We start from the raw sequence: 14,130 nt of genomic DNA, 5'->3' as shown, positions 1-14,130 counted from the left end.
TAGGACTGCTGCTCCTCCCATGTCCATGGTTGCTCTGATTTCATCTGCGGCCTTTAGTAGTGCTGTCTCCGTCCCATGCCCCTGTCTAAAACCAAACTGGGTCTCATCAAGAAGATTGTTATCATTGATGAATTTCGAAAGTTGGATGTTCATAGACTTTTCGAAAATTTTGGCTGGGAAGGGGAGACAGGCGATGGGTCTGTAGCTAGCGGGAAGCTGAGGGTCCAAAGTAGGCTTTTTTAGAAGGGGCTTGATGATAGCCTCCTTCCAGACTGAAGGATATATGCCACATGCAAACATGGCGTTGCAGATAGTAGTCAAGGCAGGGGAGATTGCATCAGGGATGCGGTTTAGAATAGCAGGAGGGCAAGGGTCAAGAGGGGAACCGGATTTGATGCTGGATACCAGGCGATGAATATGATCCTGATCGATAGTGTCAAAGGATAATAGGGTGGGCGAGGTATTAGTAAGAAGTGCCTCAGGAAGGGGTGGGGGGGCGGAATGCGTAAAGGTGATGAAAATGGATCTGACTTTTTCCTCAAAGTAATTGGCCAGGGCATCCACTAAAGACTGAGAGCCTTCTTGGCGTGGGGCAGGGGGGTTGGACAAAGTGTTGACCACCCGATATAGTTCTCCTGCTGAGTTTTTTGCATGCTCGATTTGAGAGGTGTAATAGCGGCTTTTTTCAGCAACTATAAGTCCTTTATAGATGGACAGGGCGTTTTTATAGGTCATTTTGTCTGCAGGACTATAGTTGCGTCTCCAGTGCCTTTCAAGATTCCTGCAGTGTTGTTTCTGCATCCGAAGGGTTTCATTGAACCATGGGGCTGATGGTATTTTCCTATTACGATAGGAGGTTTTGATGGGGGCTAGTTTGTTACAAGCCATGTTTAAATTCCTCAAATAGGTACAAGACGCTATAGTGGGGTCATGCTCGTCAGGAATAAGATTTTCTTGCATCATCTCCGCTAGATGCGCTAGATTGATGTTTTTCCAATCTCTGTATGAAGATTGAGAGGGGGCTGTAACTGTGGGTTTTGAAGGATTAGTTTCTACAGTGAAGAGGATCGCTGCATGGTCTGTCCAAATGAGAGGGATAATTTGGGTAACCGTTACTAAGGGGCTGTTGGTAAACAGACCATCTAGCGTGTGGCCTGCCTGGTGCGTGGGAGAAGTTATCAATTGAGTCAGGCCAGCCGCTGCTAGGTCTGTTAGTAGCTGTGAGGTATCGTGGTTATTAAGTGCTTCAAGGTGAGAATTAAAATCACCTAGTAATGTAAAGTGAGAGGAATCTGCAGCTGCTTCAATTAAATTGCCTATATTGGCTAGAAACTTGGCTCTTGAACCAGGCGGGCGATAAATTAACATGCCCTTGAAGGAAGATTTGGTCGAGAGGCATAGTGAAAAAAGGAGAGATTCGTATTCCGGACAAGTTAGATGTTTCGTTGTAAGTTTGAAGTGGTCTTTATAAATTATTGCAATACCACCACCCTTCTTTATTGGCCTGTCCAATCTACTTACGTTGTAGTTGGCGGGGGTGGCTGCTCTAAAGTCGGGTCCTGAAGCTTCATCGCCCCAGGTCTCTGTAATAAACAGGAGATCCAGTTTGTGTGCGTCGATCAAGTCGGCGATTTCTAATTTGTGTTTGGGGAGGGATCTAGCATTTATTAGCGCTGCTTGGACCAGTAAAGGGTCAGCTGTACCAGGTTTCGAGGATGTTTTGATGCATGTTGAACATCGAATTGGACCTAGAATGGGGTTGGAATAGTCTAGGTGACGTGGAGCATGGGGTATAGCTGCACTGTGCTTAAGTTCTAGTAAATCAGCAGTTGAGTATTTTAGTCTCACCGTATTCGTGGGTGGTCGTGGTACTGGTGTAAAAGGGGGGGTGGCCCTTGGCCTGTCCTCGGCGCGGACGATCATTCCCCTTGGATCCTGGTTGAGAAAATCTGGATGAGAAGATGCAGCATTTTGCGTTTTCTTTATCCTCAAACAGGTTGATTTGTGGTGTTCCCGACTTTTGGAAAATGTCCTGAGAAACTTCGTTGTTTACTACCCAGTCATGAGCTTTGGTGACATTGAAACTGAGGGAGTCTGCATGCATGTTTTGTGCGCCTGGGAGATGGATGGCGGAGATGGTCAGATCTCTGGCAAGTAGCCACATCCATATGGCTTGAGCCTCCAGAGATGGGATCCATGACCTGGTTCCTCCCTGATTATTCAAATAATGCTTTGTGGTCGTATTGTCTGTTTACACCAAAGGGGAGCATATCTGAATAGATAAGTAAAAGGACTTTAGTGCAAGATGAACTGCTCTCAGCTCCAACATGTTGATATTGTACAACTTGTCCATTTCAGACCAGAGCTTGAACTTGCAGAGGGCCCATGTGGGCTTCCCAACACTGGAGGGAAGCATCCGTAGTGAGTGTCTGTGTGGGAAGGTCCTGGTGAAAATGCACTCCCACTGTAACTTGAGGCCACTTCATCCTCCATTGGAGTGATTCCTTTGTCATCTGAGAGATGATCACCATGTCTTCCCAGGGCCGGAGAACTGCGACCACTGGTCTTCCAATGCCTGCTGGAGAGGACGCATGGGAAGTCTAGCATTGAGAACAATGTAGATGCATGATGCCATGGACCCCAGCAAAGAGACCACCTGTCTGGTTGATGGATACGGAGTGTGGAGGAGAGTCAGGGACTTGTTGTTGCTCTCCCCAGAAGGGTACACACTTGTATTTTCGGTATCCAGGATTGTTCCCAGGTAGTGAATCACCAGCATTGGATTGAGGATAGACTTTCTGAAGTTTATCTGTAGGCCCAACTGTTGCAGCACTTGTATGCAGGTCTGAAGGTGTTCCTTTGTGAGGAGAGGTGAGGAACATTTGATTAGCCGTCGTCTAAGTACGGGTAGACCAAAAGCTTCCTTCTCTGCAGATAAGCAGCTACCCCCTCCATGCATTTGGAGAACGTTGCAAGGTGCTGACTTGAGCTTGAAGGGCAGGATCTTGTTTTGGTAACGCTTGGATGTAACTTTGAACTGCAAGAAGGTCAGGTGTTTCTTGATAACCGGAATGTGAAAGTAAGCATTCTGATAGATCGATGGCACAGTACCAGTTTACCTGATGAAGTTGGAGGCAGAGCTAGTGAAAAGCAAGCATCCTGAACTTTTCCTTGTAGAGGAACTTGTTTAAGAGTCTTAAGTCTAGAATGGGTCTGTACTCCCGATTTGACCCCTTTTTTCGCACCAGGAAATAGCGGAAGAATATTCCTAGGCCTTGTTGAGAGGCTGGAACCTTTTGGATCTCGTCTTTTTGGAGCAGAGTGGAGACTTCTGCTTTTAGCAAGTCTTGTTGATGACAAGAAGTTCTCCGTGGTGGAACAGCAGGAGAAGGAGGCTTGAATCTGATGGAGTACCCATTCTGAACAATATTGAGCACCCATTTGTCATTTGGTATTTAGCACCACTTGTCCGAGTGTGAGACAATACTTCCCCCCATCGCTGGTGTTTTGGTAGAGGAGGATGATTGACGAGGTGCTCCCCTTCCTTGGGCCAGTCGGCGCGGATGGTAGTGTGACCTGGCCAGGTGGTGTTGCTGCATTGCCCAGTGAGGGCGACAATCACAGGGGCAGAATTGTGGCAGAAGTACCTGCGCTTCTCAATCCCTACTGCTTTGAGGGTATCTAGCCCAGACTTCATCTTCTCTATTTCATCATCGGCATGAGTACGGAACAATGAACTTTTATTGAATAATAGGTTTAGTATTCTGTGCTGGGCCTCAGGTTTAAGCCCCGTAAGTCTTGGCCAGGAGGCGCGTCATGCACAGATTCCCTGGGAGTAGCTGTGGGCTGCTATATCAGATGCATCAGCGGCTGCGCTGATGAATTGTTTTGTACCAGGCCACCCTCCTGGAGGATTTCCTGAAAATCCTGCCTATTCTCCTTTGCGCTTTTTCAGTAAATCTGGACAGGGAGTCCCCATAGTGCTCTGTCATACCTCCCTCACAGAGCTGAGAAGCTGACAACCTTCATGTGAGATGCAGAGGTGTATTTACTGTTCTTATCAGGGGCAGTGTAGATAAAGATGCATGTCCCTGAATGTGCTTTCCTAGCCGCTGCTATTATCACCAAATCAGGTGGTGGATCGGATCTGAGAAAGAGGGGGTCTTGTTCAGGTGCCTTATATTTCTTCACGATGCATTAAGGCCCAGTAGCTTTCGATGCCAGTGTTAGCAAAGTCTGCAGAGCTGGCTCTAAAAGACCAGTGACCTGCTGTAGCATAGGCCTAGATAGCGCCCTGTGATGCAATGTTTCAAATATCACAGAAGCCGATGTGACCAGTGCAAGCATATCAATATTTATTTTTGTCGCTCCTCTGATTAGTACCTCATTAAAGGTAATGATGTCATCATCAGGTGAGATCCTTGCCAGAGGCCTAGGTGACAGAGTTGGAGAATAATCTCACGAAGAGGAGCAAGTAGTGGTAGTGGGTCATGAGTGATCATGATGGTTTACGCTTCAGAGGTGTTCTAGGCCGTGATCTCCATGTTGATGGTGATTGTTGCCTCTCTGGAGATCTATGTGAAGACCTGTAGTAGTTTTTGAAGGAAGAGGAGAACCAGCTGAGACCCTGAATGAGAAATAGGTCTGCGAGTAGTCTGACCATGGGCTAGGATGCAGCACTCTTTATTCCTTCAAACTCTTGAGCCAACATGGTGAAAGGTTGATTGGTTCTGTAGAATCCTTCTCCAGGACTGGGAATCCCTCTGGGGAAACCTGAACAATTGTGATCCCTGGAGAAGAAGATCTGCGCCTCGACGTGGACTGTCTGGGTCTTGACGTTGATCTATGCCTCTGTGACTCCGCTGGAAGAGGCTGTACATTTCTTGGCATCATCAAGGATCTCAACATCGAATGATGCAGTCTGTCCTTTGCCCGTGAGCTGAAAGTCTGGTGCATTGGTGTCGACATTGACCGGTGGTGCAACGGTGAGGGTCTCAATGTCGAACCGTAAGATTCCGGTGGCTGTTTCGATGTTGATCTATTGCGTGACATCAAGTGGCATGACAGCGAGAGGCTCGACTCGGGCCTTGACGTAGATTCATGCGGCCTAGTCTTTCTCTGGGTCAATGGGACTGTTGCTGAATGTCTCAACGGTGATCTCAACGTCATTGCATGCTTGGATGGCCTCTTTGGCATCAACAGTAATGCTGATGTGGAACACACAGGTATTTGATGCGATGTCGGCCTCCTACCTCCCAACGGCGATGGAGAATGGCGTTGTTGGTGTCTCTACTCCATTCTCCACCTGTGTTCAGGTTTTTCACGAGAGAAGGCCTCTTTGAAAGGGGTTTGAGACCCTCCAAGGCAACTTGTAGATGGTACCTTTCCTCTCTCTTGCAGAGCATGCAGTATAATCTTCTCTCTGTCTCACAACGTTTGTCTGGGAAATTGATGACAGTAGTAGCAAGTCTCTGGGTGATGAGAAGATCGCAAACACAATACAAAGTGTGGGGCGGATTTTGCCATCTTTGTGCCACACGAAGAACATTTGTGGAATCGAGATGGTATTTTTTGACTGAATTTATTTTTAATTGAGTCAGAAAAGTGACTAGGAGTACAGCAGGTACTAAAAACATTTGAGCAAACACAAAAAATCAGTTTCTGAAGAGAGAATTCTGACGATAATGTCAAAAGTGAAGAGCTCAGACTCCAGGGTCCTCACAGAAGGAGCCGGAAAAAAGAACTGACCTAACTGTCAACTATGGGGCGTGATGGGATTGAGGAGGTCTTAAAGGTATGGTGCCAGTTTTTTCTAAACACGAAGGAACCTATTATGGTTCCGATCAAACTGCACAGACATTTTTTCAAGGACTGAATGAATCAAATTAATTAAATTTGACAGTTTGTCTTCTTTTGACTCCATATTTTACTCCGTAACTTTTTCCATATTACTTCTCATCCATGTTTTTCTTTTTGATTTATTTTATTCATTCCATAACAATGTAGCGATTTTTCAAATAAACGTGAAGGACGCCAAGTTTTTCCACATCTCACATCTTTATTTTTAAAATAACCCAATGCATTTCGGGAAGCCGTCTTCCCTTCGTCAGAGGTATCTACAATAAAAGGTTAAAACATATACTGCCATCAGCATAAATGATTATATACCTTGAACATCAACTTAAATTCATGTTTACTTTACTCTCAGTGTAACGTACTCTTCAAGGTTAAAAAATCCCTTCATAATTTTAACCTGCTATTTGTGTTGATAATTGATACACCGCAGTTTAATACCCAATTTACGAACGTACTCGCACATACCTCCCATTGATACCTCCCGTCTAATGTTGTTAACCTTCTAAACGCCTGAAAACGTTCCATCACTATCATCCCTCTTATTCATTCACACACAGTAGGCTCACCGTGATGAAAACTGCTAGCTTCATAATAAAGGACTCAATCTTACTTTACGTTCTCTGAACATGATTTCCTTCCCGGTCCTCGGGTTTTCTGCTCCATAGCGTGACACAGTGTAAACACTTATAAACTTGCTTGATTACACACTCCTCCCCTTCCCCGCAGGTGATTTATATCGTACACATTTTACTTTACGTTCAAAAGACGGACTACTAACTGTTAAACACTACGTGTTTGTCCCGCTTTCAATCTCCTATACTACTTGTCCCAGAATGCATCTCAGACTACTCATCAAGCCCCTACTCATTGCTCAGCTCAACTATCACCTCGACAAGTGCTTCAGAATTACTGTTCACTACACCCAAAATTATGAACAGGTCAGAATTTGCTTCATCATAGTTTCTATCCATTTGTAACATCAGTTTTACTATTAGCAGCACAGGTAAATTTATCAAAAAAACACTAGAAGTGTGTAGTGGGCTCGTTTGCCTCGCGCGCCCCGCGTGCGATGCTTCAGGCATGGCTCTCGTGCTGCCCGTTGGCACGCGAGAGGCAGTGACAGTTGGTGTCGTTACTCGGCCATTTTGTGTGTACCCGGCCGGTGCATTGACGTGCAGTGGGAACTGTCAATAAAGATTTATCTGATAAATATCAATATTGCCTTCGAGTCATTACACTCGATGTTGGCGACGAGGACGGTTCCCACAAAGAACCCGCAAGAAAGAAAAACTTATCAAAGTAAGTTTACCTTGTCGGAGAAATGGTAGACGGAGCTGGCTTCTGATCTCGAAGAGAAAGAGCTTCGGACGGGGAATCGTTTTGGCGTTGGTGCAGTGAGGCATCCAGTGTCTGTGTGCTGAGGGGAGGCGTTGCTGAGGAGCAGCGTCGTGTCTGTTGCTTCGCGTGACCCCCAAGAAGAACAAAGCTGAGGTGGGGAGAAAAGCAACGCTCTTAGGGGAACGTGAAATTAGCGTGAATAGACCCCGCCTTCACCATGCAACCTCACAGATCTTGTTAGCTCATAAAATCTCGCTCAGCTCTTAAAGGAGAAGTGACAAGTTTTCTGATGTTTAGTGTGCTGATGGGAATGCCTCAAAATAAAGACTTTATTTGAAAGGGTTGCGCAAGAACGACACCGCTGGGGCACAATTCAATTACAATCCAGCAAGAAGAGTTAAAGCACGTCAGTAATATATATAAAATAATATATAAATAACAATAACATGTTGGTGACTTCAAATGAAGTGATGTTGGGAAGATGATATACCTTTCTTGCCACGTTCTGTGAACCAAAGCACTAGGGAATAGTGTAGGAATTTCCTACTGTTTTGTGTGGAAATAACTGAAGACTTGCAAATATACCTATGCACAGTTTGCTGTTGGAAAAGAAAAACGTTCAGTGACTTATAATATAAAACTCTGTCTCTTTCTTAAAAATAATTAAACCTGGTTAAAACATGATGCAGTCAATTCATCCTCCGCCCCCTTTTCTAGATACACCTGGTGAACCACCAGTAGCATGGAGAAAATGGTTTGATGCATTCGTAAATTATTTGGGAGCAATTGGAGCGCACAGGTTCAGACTAGAGCAGAAAGGAAAAGGTTCTTACTACTTCACTCGTTGGGGTTTGAGGGAAGAGAAACTCTCAAACATTTACCTGATGTGGCAGGTGAAGTTGGCGAAGAAACAGATGAATACCAAGTCACTGTGAGAAAGTTGAAAATAAGGTATGACAAGCAACCCAGCGTCGTTGTATTAAGACATAAATTCTTATTAGAGTGCAAAAGATAGAGGAAGATGTTGACACGTACATTAACGCCTTGAGGAAGATGGTGGCAGAGTGTGAATTTGAAAATTTCAGTGAATAATTGGTACGTGACCAGTTCATAGGTAAATGTCTTGATAAAACCATCAGACAAAAGTTGCTGTCCTTGGAAAATCCCTCTCTAGATGAGTCCATCCGTATAGCTAAGAGCATTGAAACTTCACAATCCTCTATCAAGGAGCTAGAAAGTAAAAATGCAGAAGCGGTTACACCTGTGCGCATAAAAAATTTTATGAAGAGAAAAGATTATCAACAGAACAATTTCTTCAAAAGAACTGATATCTGCTTCAGGTGTTGTTATCTCTCCCACGCAAAAAGTGGAAGACCATGTCCTGCAAGGAATGCTACATGTCGTAAATGTGGAAAAATAGGGCATTTTGACAAAGTTTGTCAAACTCATAAGAAAAATACAAACCAAGTCGCATGTGTAAAGGACTCAAGTGGTAGTGACAGTGATGACACACTCAGCGAACTAAAAGACATGGTCATGGTGGTCAATGAGGGAAACATAAGAAGTAGTGATCCTAATGACTGTGTAGATCCCTATGCGATCATTGGAGTTGGTGAAAAGAATCTGAGACTATTGGTAGACTCTGGAGCTAGGATCACAATGATCAATGAATCACTATTCAGGGAAAATGGGAAATAGACCCCTGCAACCTCCAGATCAAGAACCTGTATCCTATGAAGGGAGGAGCATAGACCTTCTAGGGTATTTTGAAGATGTCTTGGTTTTCAAGAACAGGCACATATATGGCAAAATATATGTGGCCATGCATGGACTAGACATATTAGGATGGTTCCATCAAGGTTTGTTTAATATGATGCTATGCCCGGGAGCAAAAGAACAAATATTGGTTATTCGCGACCAGTCACATGTGGAATAATTGCTCAATAAATACCCGAAAGTATTTTCTGGAGAGTTAGGAAAGATCAAAGGGTTCAAGCACAAAATAAAGATAATGAATGATGCTGTGCCTGTCAAACACAAAATCAGAAGTATACCCTTCAGCATAAGAGAAGATTTGGAAAAAGAACTGTGGTCCATGCAGAGAAGAGGAGTCATTGAACCCATTGAGTCGTCGGACTGGTCTTCGGTTTTAGTGGTAGCACGGAAGAAAAACAATGAACTCAGAATCTGCATTGATCTGCGCAGCCTTAACAAAGTTATTTGGGTGGATTTGCACCCATTACCAAATATATCTGAAATGTTGGGGGTAGTTGCAGGGTCTAAAGTTTTCACTAAACTGGATTTGGCCTCTACGTATCACCAAATCGAACTCGACAAGGATTCACGCCACTTCACTGCGTTTAACTCCCCTTCAAGATTGTTTCAATTCTGTCATATGCCTTTTGGCCTGGCTTCGGCAGCCTCCGTCTTTCAGAAAGTAATGGTCAATCTGCTCAAGGGAATCAAAAACGTTGCTATATTCCAAGATGACATTCTGTTATATGCTAAGGATCAACAGGAACATGACCTTGTGCTGAGTAAGATTTTGTCAATTTTTCAAGAACATGGTGTGGTACTAAAAAGGAACAAGTGTGTGTTGTCTAAAGACAGTGTAGAATATCTTGGTCACACCATCTCAAGCGAGGGAGTCACAGCAAAGCCGAGTTTGGTTCAAGCCATAATTGATGCATCTCCACCAAAAGACAAAGCTGGAGTAAAATCTCTTTTGGGTCTCACTGAATTTTATGCCCGATTTATCCAAGACTATGCCACTAATATACGCCACATATTGGATAAAAGAACAGCTGAGTACCGTAAAAGCATTGAAACCTTTTGTGCAGGATGTCCCATGCACTCTGACTGTGGATGCTAGTAGCTACGGTTTAGGGGCCGTCTTTTACACAGATGGTTGGCTCTAATGAACACACTGTGGGATTTGCATCCAGGGTACTTAGAGAGGCAGAAACACATTACTCGGTGATTGAAAAAGAACTTCTAGCATGTTGGTGGGGCATTGATAAATTTAAAAATTATCTATGGGGGCGTCAGTTTACACTTCAAACGTTCCACAAACCTTTGGTTTCTATTTTAGGTAATACCAACAGCTGCAATGCTACACCCCGCATAGCCCGTATAGCAACAAAGCTTTTACAATTCAATTTTGATGTGAATCACATTGCTGGGGGAAAAATGTGAGGGCAGATGCATTGTCACGTTTGCCCGCCACGACTAGTCAAGCCATGCATTGTAATGACGACTGTTGTTATGACGAAAAAGAAGATTGTATCATAGCCAGTGTTGAATTGATGAATATCTGTACAGTGGGACAAGAACGTTGGAAGGAGGCTCTAGTAAGTGATGATGTTTTAAAAGAGGTGATGAAGTATATTACCCAAGGGTGGCCTAAAGAAAGGAATGTGAGTGTGGCATTACAACCCTATGTGAAGGTGTGCGAAGAGCTTTCTATTGAAGATGGTCTGGTATTTAGGTTAGATAAACTTGTACCTCCAGAAAACATCAGATCCATTCTTCTAGCCAAAGCTCATGAGGGGCACCTTGGAGCCACTCTCACCAAACGTAGAGTAAGAGAGTACTTTTGGTGGCCACAGATGGACAGAGACATTGATGCAATGGTGCAGGAGTGCACTGTTTGTTCTTCTATTGACAAATGTCTTCATACAGCCTGTTCCTCTCTCACGCCTATACCTCTTTCTGGTGCTCCGTGGGAAAAACTTGGCATTGATGTGTTAGGACCCTTCCATAGTCTACCTCATCAATGCAAATTTGCAATTGTGATGGTCGATTATTATACCAAGTGGCCGGAAGCCAAGTTTGTATCTAAGGTTGACTCTAAAGAGGTTATTGACTTCATGAGAGAAGGGTTCCCTCAATCCATTATTTCCGACAATGGTGTACAATTTGTGTCAGCTGAAGTTGAAAAGTTTCTTAAAGAATCAGTCATCACTAACAACAAAAGCTCTCTTTACCACCCGCAAACCAATGGTTTGGTGGAGAGACTCAATAGAGTCATTGGTGTTTGTGTCAAATGGGCTATAGAACACAACAAAGCTGTTCCCCAGTGTGTAAGGGCAATGTTATGGTTCTATAGGACCACCCCCCTTTCTTCTACAGGAGTGTCTCCTTTTGAACTTTTGAGAGGCAGAAAACCATGTACAGAATTTAGGCCCGCTTGGATGTCTAAATGGTTTAAATCCAATTCCACTCCCCAAGAAATTGATGAAAGAGTAAGAAACATGAATGAAAAAGTCCAGTCCAAACAGAAGGAATACTTCGATGAGAGGAAGCGGGTTAAAAGCAGAGAGTTTGCCGTGGGAGATTGTGTCAGAATAAAGAAACCAGGTTTTGTGAAAAAAGGTGAATCTAAGTTCGGTGAAACTGTTGTGGTTGACAAAGTGTGTGGAAGTGCTGTTCGGGTTAAAGGACAAAATTGGTGGAATGTTAACAAAGTGGTAAAAGTCAAAAATGTTCAAAATGATTTGAAAGGTATTATTGATGGAAAAAATGCTTCACATGTTAATCCTCCAAGTGATCTCAGTCTTCAGGGTTCCTCTTCTCAACCCTATACTGTGAGGAGGAGCACTAGAGTAATCAGAATTCCTGTTAGATACCGACGTTAAGTCTCTTTCCTTCTTCTATGCACTTTTCCAGTTTTCTTTCCTCTCTCTCTCTTTCTCTCTCTCTCTCTCTCTTTCTCTCTCTCTCTCTCTCTTTCTGTTCTCTCTGTTTTAGGGAAAGGAGATATGTAGTAGGCTCATTTGCCTCGCGCGCCCTGTGCGCGAAGCTTCAGGCATGGCTCTCGTGCTGCCCGTTGGCACGCGAGAGGCAGTGACAGTTGGTGTCGTTACTCGGCCATTTTATGTGTACCCGGCCGGTGCATTGACGTGCAGTGGGAACTGTCAATAAAGATTTATCTGATAAATATCAATATTGCCTTCGAGTCATTACAAAGTGTTTTGCTTTCTCTAGATGGAATGCTGATGGCAGTCTATTATTGTCCAAAATAACTCAGCTCCTCCGTTTTTCATTGTAATTCACATGATTGTATGCTTTCGTTTTTGTCCAAGCTTTGCTTGATTCTTCATACTCTGTGTTCACTCAAGGGTGCTGTTTCACCATAGGTGGAGAAATCATACAATTTACATCATAGGGGGTTGGGAAAAGCACACCTGCGTACTCAGTGCTTATTCATGCTTGAATTTTCAGAGCTATTTAGGTGTGCATGTTTGCTCTGCGCGCCGCCCATCAGTTTTTTCTGGCATGTTTTCAATGCAGCCTATTGGCTAACAATGCCTTCCATTCACTTGCCTTTTTCCTTTCAATTAAAGAACATGTTGTGAAATTTGAGGTGTTCATGTTCTGTCTAGCAGAAATGTTAAACGTATATGGTTATTTTAAATGAAAAATTCAATGGAATTCTGGCATTCTTTAGCCTATAGTTATGTAGGCTACACATCTGTGCAAGTGTGTGTATATATGTGCATGGGCTTGTGCATATATATGGATGTCTTGGAGTAATTTGTACTTTTTAAGGTTTAAACATACATATATAATGTATTTGATATGTGCACCGGGATCCCCGAGTGTGAGTGGGCCTATTCACTACTTATGACTAATGATGAGTATCCCCTGTTAGAGAAATTAACTGACAGCCTTGGTTGGAATGTTAATTCTTTTCACCATATTCAAAATGCTAGTTACTTTGCTTTGTTTTATCTGCCTAATAATCACAGCACATTCTTTCTATGCAAGATTACAATTGTTTCAATAAATGTTTTGAAAACTCTATTAGTATCATTCCTGTGTTTTACAGAGGGTATGCGTGACTAAGCATCAAAAGGGGTAAATCTGTTTCCACAATTCCCTTGGGTATCAGAGTGTCATGTTCGAGGTTGCAAAAATCACCTGCTACTCAGAAGGATTAATGGTTCGGGTGAGGCACTGTGAGCTAGCCAGGAATTGGGCCAACAGTTTCTGATGGTGTCGATCAGGGATGCTCAAAGTACGACCCGGGGCTACATGCAGCCCTTCTGACCTTAAATTGCGACCTCCTGGTGAACAGCAGCTCTGAGCTGCTGTTCACTTAACCGAGCAGGAAAATTCAGAAAGCTGCAAAATAAATGGGCATATTTTAGTGACACGTTTTACACATTAGCTAAAGTAACCATATGGAAGAAAAGAAAGTACTCTAGACAACTTATCTTTAGGAACACCATTTGTTTTAAAAACACCTTTAGTTTTAAACTCTCTGCAAACAAGCGTATTTTATTAACATGCACTATATTTTTTCCTTAGTCGATCAGATTGTTACTGCATTGAGAGGCATTTATTAACAGTGATAGTTTTCAAACATTAACTTAGAAACTTTCATGCCGCCCCCATTCTGAAAAGAATACTATTAGTGGACAAAGAGAGAAGCCACTTGTCAGATGCACCTTGTGTGTAGCCTTGGTTGTTATATAATTGGTAAACCATTATAGTTTATTAAATGAAACTAAAAAAAGTTTTGCACCATCCATATCCTATTCCTGAAATCATATATTTTAAGGGCTCCCATATGTGTTAATGAAGAAAAAAGAGGCAAAGTGAAATTAACATATTGTCCAGGATCACATAATGTCCTCAAGTGGGGAAGCCAGGACTGGTACCAGGTGTTCTGGTTTCACATTTTGTAATTCAGCCACCAGATGAGTATCTCTTTCCCTCTTATGTTTTACATTATAAGTTAATGCTTTGACTTTAATTCTTGATGCATGAGATTTGAGCATTGGTGGCAGACAGAAGTCACATGAAGGCTTGGTTTGTTGTCCACACCATGCATCTGCTTCGCGTCACCCTGTACATAAACTTTCATCACCCAACTCTCCCATTGTTGGCATTGGTGCGGCCCTCAGGCATGCCACAGACAGGACTTTGCGG

Source organism: Lissotriton vulgaris, chromosome 5 (genome assembly GCF_964263255.1).
Source record: "Lissotriton vulgaris chromosome 5, aLisVul1.2, whole genome shotgun sequence".
Lineage (NCBI taxonomy): Eukaryota > Metazoa > Chordata > Amphibia > Caudata > Salamandridae > Lissotriton > Lissotriton vulgaris.
The sequence above is the reverse complement of the archived record's forward strand: the minus strand, read 5'-3'. Positions refer to the sequence as shown.